Source organism: Gossypium hirsutum, chromosome A08 (assembly GCF_007990345.1).
Source record: "Gossypium hirsutum isolate 1008001.06 chromosome A08, Gossypium_hirsutum_v2.1, whole genome shotgun sequence".
NCBI lineage: Eukaryota > Viridiplantae > Streptophyta > Magnoliopsida > Malvales > Malvaceae > Gossypium > Gossypium hirsutum.
This window is the reverse complement of record NC_053431.1, coordinates 44,396,659-44,405,054: the sequence shown is the minus strand read 5'-3', so window position 1 is coordinate 44,405,054 and position 8,396 is coordinate 44,396,659. Positions and strand designations below refer to the sequence as shown.

At 32.8% G+C, this 8,396-nt stretch overlaps 1 non-coding gene across 1 annotated transcript; it reads right to left on the bottom strand.

The window, feature by feature from the left end:
• Positions 1–1,018: 1,018 nt before the first annotated feature.
• Positions 1,019–1,125, bottom strand: LOC121205459 (small nucleolar RNA R71). The gene has a single exon (XR_005900536.1). It is a non-coding gene; the product is annotated as a small nucleolar RNA R71 (small nucleolar RNA).
• Between the last annotated feature and the right edge of the window lie 7,271 nt (positions 1,126–8,396).

The following is an 8,396-nucleotide window of genomic DNA, read 5'->3' as shown; positions in this document are numbered from 1 at the left end:
ATCCTCGAAGTACTCACCTACTTCGTTGTAAAACTATATTATAACTCGACCCATATACTTGCAGATACCACATTCTCGTTCTAAATTTTATTGCAATATTCACACTCTGGACATTAGTATGTCCAGAGGCAGTTATTAATTAATTTAGTTAATTTTAGTTTTAATCAATCACTCCAATTTGTCGGTTAAATAATAGAAAGATTGTAATTACTAAAACTTTTAGTCTTCATGGGAACAATATCTGTACTCACTGTAACTCTACTATTAATTGATAAGTGAACTTGCCTTTGTCAAATTTTTAGTTGGTTTACAATTGCTTGAAGTTTTTGGAGTCATTACCGGAGACTAAAATATTAGGAAAACTTTATTTCTATTAATTTAGCCATTTTTTATTTTAATATTTTAATTTGATTTTTTAATTTAATCTTTTTGTTTGTTTGCTTCTGGTAGGTTCTTTTGGTTTATGACTAGAGGTAACTCATTAGATCCATTATATTTTGATAGTGAGATTGAAAATATTACTCGTAAAAATCATAGAGAGGTTAGAGAAGAAAGACAAAGTCAATGGAATATAGTAGACGATCCAGAAGAAAGGGTATTACTATGGAGATGAGTGATAATCAAAATAACCAGTTACCTCCTGTAGGTTGTGTTCCTCGAACTATGTATGATTATGCTAAGCCCACTCTGATTGGGGCTGAATTGAGTATTATCAGGCTGACTATTGCTGTAAATAATTTTGAGCTGAAGCTGAACACAATTTAGATGGTACAATATATTTAGTTTGATGGGTTGTAAGATGAAGATCCGGATGCTCATTGGGCTAACTTTCTAGAGATTTGTGACACCTTCAAATCAATGGCATTACTAATGATGCCATAGGCTTATGGTTGTTCCCATTTTCATTGAGAAGCAAGGCAAACAATGGTTAAATTCATTGCCACGAGGTTCCATCATGACTTGGGATCAAATGACTGAAAATTTTTTGTTAAAATATTTTCTATTGACTAAAACAACTAAGTTGAGAATGACATCTCTTCTTTTGTTCAGTTTGATATTGAGACACTTTATGATACATGGGAAAGATTTAAAGATTTTTTTGAGAAGCTGTCCTTGTCATGAACTACCTTTGTGGCTCTAAGTTCAAAGTTTTTACAATGGTTTGAACCCCTCGACTAGACAAATGATTGATGCAGCAACTGACAGAACATTAAATAAAAAAACATCTGAGGTAGCTTAAGAGTTTATTGAGGAGATGATACTGGATAATTATCAGTGGCAAGTTACGAGAGTAAAACTTGTCAAGGCAGTTGGAGTTTTTGATATTGATGTATTTTCTATGTCAGCAAATCAGGTTAAAGCTCTTGGTAAGAAAATTGATGGTTTGAATTTTTCTAAACAGGTGAGCTCAGTGATGCAGTGTAATGCGAATGGAGTGGGGATAATTAATTCAGAATATTCACCCATCACGTCTAACATTGAGCATGAGCAAGTCGACTTTATGGGTAATAATTCTAGATATCAAAATAACCTTTATAACAATAGTTATAATGTAGGTTGGAGGAACCATCCAAATTTCTCTTTAGGTGGTCAAGATAATCAAAGGTCACAACCCCTTTCGGGTTTTCAGCAGCCTTATCAGTAAGAGAAGAAATCAAACCTTGAGGAGATGTTAGCTAAATTTATTTCGGTGTTAGAAACTCAATTTTAAAACATTGAAAAAACATTGAAAAATTAGCAAGCATTGATTCATGGGTTTGAAAATCAAATTGGACAACTTGCCAAATTTGTTTCGGAAAGACCACAAGGTAGCTTACCTAGCAACACTAAAAGTAACCTAAATGAGCAAATCCACGCAATCACTGTTCTAAGTGTGGAAGGGTTAGTCGAGCTTGAATAGCAGTTGAAGCTAGAAGTTGTAGTGAAAAAGTGTTGAGGTTGAGGAGAGTAAGAAAGAGCATAAGCCGATAATCAAAGACTACAAACCACGAGTTCCATATCCAATAACATTTAAGAGAGACCACATAAAACAACAATATGGTAAAATTCTTGAACTCTTAAAAAAATTACACATTAACTTACCGTTTGTTGAAGCCTTTTCGCAGATGCCAAAGTATATAAAATTTTTAAAGAGCTGTTAACAAATAAAAGGAAGTTAGATGACTTATCGATTATGGAGCTCAATGCAGTTTGCTCGGTCATTCTCCAAAACAAACTACCCAACAAACTTAAAGATTTAGGGAGTTTTACTATTCCTTGTCTCGTTTGTAGTTTAAATGTTGAAAAAGCTTTGGCTGATTTAGGGGCTAGTGTAAATGTCATGACTTATAAGATGTTCAAACAACTTAGTCTTGGGGAACACAAACCCACTAGGATTAGTATTCAATTAATAGATAAATCAATTAGATATCCTAGGGGTATTATTGAGGATGTACTTGTGAAAATCGATAAATTTATAGTCCCTATTGATTTTGTTGTATTGGACATGGATGACGATTAGGTCGACCCTTTTTAACCACTGCTAGAATTGTTATTGATGTGGGTACTGGTGTACTTGTGCTTCATGTAGGTGATGAAAAGATTACTCTTCAAACACGTTGTAACATCCTGAATTAGGGCCTAGTCGGAACAGTAGTTTCGGGACCAAAAATTCAACACAATAAAATTTGTTTTTATTATATTTTTATGGTTTACAATTTCATGGGATGATTTCGTGACAATTTCGTTCGAAAATTTTGACGTTTAGGCACTCAATTTGGTCAAAAAGACTAAATTGAAAAAAGTACAAAAATTGAGTTCTACATGTTAGAGGTGTCTAATTGTTATGAAATTTTAAATTGGAGGCCCTTAAATGGTAATTATACCATTGGATAATTTATTGGACCAAAATGGGTGAAATAGAATATTTTTAAGTTAGAGCCATTTTGGTAATCAAGTAATTAAAATGAATTAAAAACAAAATTAAAAGCCAATTTTTGTCCATTTTCTACCCCATGGCCGAAACTTGCAAGGAGAAGACATAGCTAGGATTTTTCAAGCTTCCAAGCTCGATTGTAAGTCCGTTCTTGCCCCGTTTTTAATGATTTTTACGTTTTCGAAATCCTCGTAACAAGATCTACTCATTTTTACCCATATTTTGAGCTAGGGTTTGTGTTTAAAAATTTACCCATGGATGTCATGCATGTTTTTTGATGTCTAATGGTAGAATATGAATGCTCGATATGTAATAAAAAAATTTTACTAAGTGATTTTCGGTGAAATTGTCAGAAAGGACTGTTTTGTAAAAGTTACAAAATTTGTCATAAAATTGTGATTTAGTGGAAATTAGGGGCTGCTATAGTTATGAAAATGATTCGTCTAGGCTTAAAATGCAAGGAAATTGAATAAAAATCATTTTACGAGCCTAGGGGCCAAAGTACAAATATGTGAAAGTTTACGGGTCAAAATGGAAATTCGTAAAAGTATGATTTTTGGACCCATATGAATAATGTGACTAATTATTAAGCTAAATGTGATATTATAGATCAAGGAAAATGAGATTCGTGCATAGATTGGAAATGAATGTGATTATGGACTAAATCAGAATATATAGTTGTACTCGAACCCGAGGTAAGTTCATGTGATTTTAATAATGCAATACTGTATTTGAATGCTAATGCTTTGATATTACATGAGTTGTAAGTATATATAAGTGAATAATTTGATATTATGTGATTATTTCGATGATATAACATGTTCTTGATGTTTTGCTATTATGATGAAAATGTTGCAATGCCATGTGATTATGAGATATTGCTATGTGAATGAAGCCACAATTCGAGTACGTCTGGTAAAGGTTTGGAAGTTTGATGGAATATGATGTTTCTTTGAAATGAGAAAGTTTTTATGTAAATAATATTTCGATTCTTTTTATGTTATTATGTTTTGTTATTATATGAGATGTAGTTGCCTATAGAATGATCAATTGATGTAAACTACGAATCAGAATTGACTAAGAACGAGTTAGTAAAATGTTGAAAAGTGAAGAATTTCCCAATTGAACCTTCGGAATAGAAGAGATACAAATGATCCGTTGTGAGTCACGTGTGTAGTACTAAGTGTAGGCTACTATGTGTACCCATTAACTTCGATCACGTGTGTAGTACTAAGTGCAGGCTACTACGTGTACCAGATTGATAGGTCGTATGTGTAGTACTAAGTGCAGGCTACTATGCGTACCAGAGAGCTTCGGTTACAAGGGTGGTATATGCACAGGCCACCCGGTATTTGTTATTATTCCGATGAGTTCAACGGGAAATTTACTAAGTGAAAATACATATGTACATGACTATGTGATGAATAAGTGCAAATATATCTATGTGAAAATTTTTGAGCAATGTGCTTAATAGTTGAGCGAATCTTTTGGTAAGATAGAATGGAGTAAGTCCAATTATGTAAAAGTGAAATTTTGTAATAAAGTAATTTTGGATAGCAGTAGTTGTGTGACTTTGACAAATCACCAAAAATGGTAGAAATTGAATTAGAGGTTAAATAAGATATGAAATTAAAGCTTAATGAGTCTATTTTCTCATAAAAGAAACGGTGAAGGCAAAAAAAATTTATATTCTATGATAATTGGATTTTTGTGTGACAAGGTCAGAATGATTTTGGAATCCCTTATTCTGATTTGAAAAAATCATTAAAAATTGTACAAAAATAATTATGGGTCATAATTTGCATGATTAAAATCCTTAATGAATTTCATCTCTGGGAAAATTAGCGGTTGTTAATTTGGAGTCCTGTACCATGAGATAAATAATTTTTAGTGAAGAGGGGTCGGAACTGTCAGATAGTGAAATAGGGGTATATTTAATGAATAAACTGTACTTATTGGCTTGAGAAAAAATTCTGAAATTTTTTTGGTAAGAAGATATATGAGTCTAGTTTTATGGAAAATTAATGGTTCTTAATTTTTTGTGTTTTATCTCTAGATATAAATAAATTAGTAATTATGACTCAAGAAAATAGCATGACCAGAAAATCAGCAAAAGTGTAATTATGATTACATTTTCATGGAATCATGTTGATAATTTGCTTATTATTTTCATATGGACTTACTAAGCTTTAAGCTTACTCCCTCCTCTCAATTTCCTTAGTGTTCTCAGGTCAGCTCGGGGTTGGAGACCGCCGGAGGCAGCATCACACTATCAAGCCAACAACTCCAGAGTATTGTCATATGTGTATTAAATACTTTCAAGTGAGTGGCATGTATAAGGACTAGTTTTTATGTTAGATGTTGTTATGATTAGCCAAATGTATTGGCTTATATTGATTTATTGTATATGGCCATAAGATGTGGCTTAAATGGTTATGGCTTGTAAGCCTAATTATTCTTGCTATGTGTTAATGTTTGTGATGTGTTTATAATTGGTTGTTATGAATGATTAGTATAACACATGTACATGATGAATGCTCTAAAACCATTCGAGGTGGTCGTGGCCATGGAATGAATGTGTGGCATGGTCGTAAGATGATAATGATTGAATATGGAAAATTATAGAATGTGAATTGAAATGTCTAACTTGGTGTAACATGAGTATAGGCAATAAACACATGTATGACAACATGTAAATGCTTTAAAGAAATTTTACTAAAGGATGATTAACCATTAAATTGATGTTAGAAGGTGTGTCTATAATGTGTATAAGAATGGGAGAGTATTAAGGACAACATAAGGCTTGGAAAATAGCCTAAGTGTTGGCTACACGGGCAGAGACACGACCATGTGTCTCAGCCGTGTGGAGGACACGGCCTAGCACACGGGCGTGTGGCTTGGCTGTGTGGATCAATTTGTTTTGCTGATGCCATAAACAGGGAGTTACAAGGCCTGAGGACACGAGTGTGTTGAAGACACACGATCGTGTCCCTGTGTCCACATGGGCGTGTGAACCTATTTCCTGAAAATTTCTCTAAGTTTTCCCAGAGCTTTCTAAAGTCCTCGATTTAGTCCCAAACCAGCCCGATGTATGTTTTAGGCCTTAAAGGCCTGTATAAGGGACAATCTACATGTGTTTGAAAAGTTTTAATTTGGATGGCATTTTATGGCCCGGTTTTGCATGTTTGTGAATGTTTAAGTCCAGTAACGCCTCGAACCCTGTCCCGGCTTCGAATACGGGTAAGGGGTGTTACACACATGATTTTGTGAGAGTCCCTAGTGAGTGAGATGATACTAACTGTTCTGTTAATGTTAGTAATCATGTGGATCAACGATCTTTACAGGAAATCCCTCATGAAAATGTGTTGGAGCCATATTTTATTCAAAGTGATAGAACTCGAGGGACAAGTGAAGAGCAAATGGTGCAACTTGACAAACTAGATGAATGGAGAATGAAGGTTGATAAGAAACTGAGAAAGAAAAAGGAAGCAACAAAGTAATGTCATGATGTGCATGTAAAGAAAATGAACCAATTCAAAGTAGGGGACAAAGTGCTATTAGACAAATCGGATCCACGAATTTTTCCTTTAGAGTTTAAGTTAAGAGGGTACGTATAGTGGTAAAAATCATTTTTCCATTCGGTACAATTGAGGTAACACATCCTGAATACGACACATTCAAGGTAAACAATCACTGTCTTACATTTTATTGTGGTGGTAATAATGATAATGATAGAGAGGAGCTTCGACTCTAAGATCCGCCTTAGCTGTTTGCACAAAAGGGGAAAAGTCAAGCTTAGACTCTAAATAAATGCTTCTCGGGAGGCAACTCGAGTGTTTTTATTTTTATTTATTTATTTTACTTTCATGTTTTTTAAAAAATAAAAAATTGGAAAAAATTAGTAAATTTATTTTTATTACCTTAAAAAATTTAAAAACTTCATTTTTTAAAAAAAAATAGAAAAAAAAATTTGAAAAAAAAGTGGTCCACATGGTATGGGATGATCCACACAGCCGTGTGCATTCTAAAACTAATTTTTGTAAATTTTAATTTAACTCACATCGGCACATAAAGTTACACAGGCTGGAGACATGGCCGTGTGAGACACATGGCCTGTCACATTGGCGTGTGGTAGACCGTGTTCCTCATACGGCCTTACACATAAGTGTGTCTTCGATCATGTGGTTGCTGGGCTTATTTTTCTCTATTTTTGAATCACACACGGTCTATGTGATTTCATACGGCCTGGCCAGACAGCCATGTGGCCCAAATGGCTTGGCACATGACCATGTACTTTTTTTTCCTTTTTAAAGTTAGTTTTTTTTCCTTTTTTCGTTCCTACCCCAACCAAAGTGATTCCATTTCGTTTTATATTTTATTTATTTTGATTTTGATTTTGATTTTGATTTTATTTATTTATTTATTTATTTATTTTATTATGCACTGTACTTTTATTATTTTCTCTTCTTTTTTATTTTGTTATCTTTTTATCTTCTTATTAATTTTTTCCTATTTTCTTATTAGTTTTCTTGGAGACATGCACTTCATTTAGAATCGCCCACAATTCTTGTTTTCAATATTCCGACGAATTCATTCAAATTTAGAGTAGTTTCAATTCTCTTCCTCCTTATGATGTTGTTCTTATTCTGTGATTTTAATTGTTTGTACATTGAGGGCAATGTACATATTAAGTGTGGGGAAGATTTTATATGTTTATGTGATATAGCTCCTAAATTATTGTTTGTGTTTAAGAAATTTTCTCAAACCTAACATTGAAGTAATTTCTTTTAATTTGGAGATTTTATTGAATCGATTTTGGAATAATTTGTGGATTTTTGTGTATTGTGTGATTTATACTCTAAGACAAGAGAGAGTCAAGCATGATAAGTTGTTTTTGAAAAATTATAATTTTAGGTTGTCTCCCTAAACTGAAAAATTATTTTGAAATTTTAAATTTGCAAGTTTGACATCAAAATCATAAATTTCTTTCTAAGCTTTTGAGCCTATAGAGCATATATTTTAGTTTGTGCTCATTTTATTTTTGGTTGTGAGTATGTCAACTTGATTTGGAGTTCTAGAACTTGCTTTGATTATGCATGTCGAGACCACATTATTGATTTGATATATTGAGATGATAGAGACACTTAGTATTTAACCCACTTAACCTGTAAAAAGCTTACCTATTGAATTAACCCTTAGTAAACCCTATTGATCCTAACACATTTTTTTTCTAACCCGTTAATGTTAGCCTACAACTCATCTATATTGGAACATTATCCTTTTCATTAACTCCCTTTTTGTTGAGATTTGATTTGGTTAGTTATCTAACCATATTTCATTATTTGAATTGTTGAATTTTATTTTTGTTTAAAAACTCAATAAAAAAAAGAAAAAAAAGGAAAAAAAGAACACAAATATTTGATTAAGCTTGAATAATTAGTTTCATATTTTGTTGAAAAGTTGTAACAGTCCGGTTTAGACC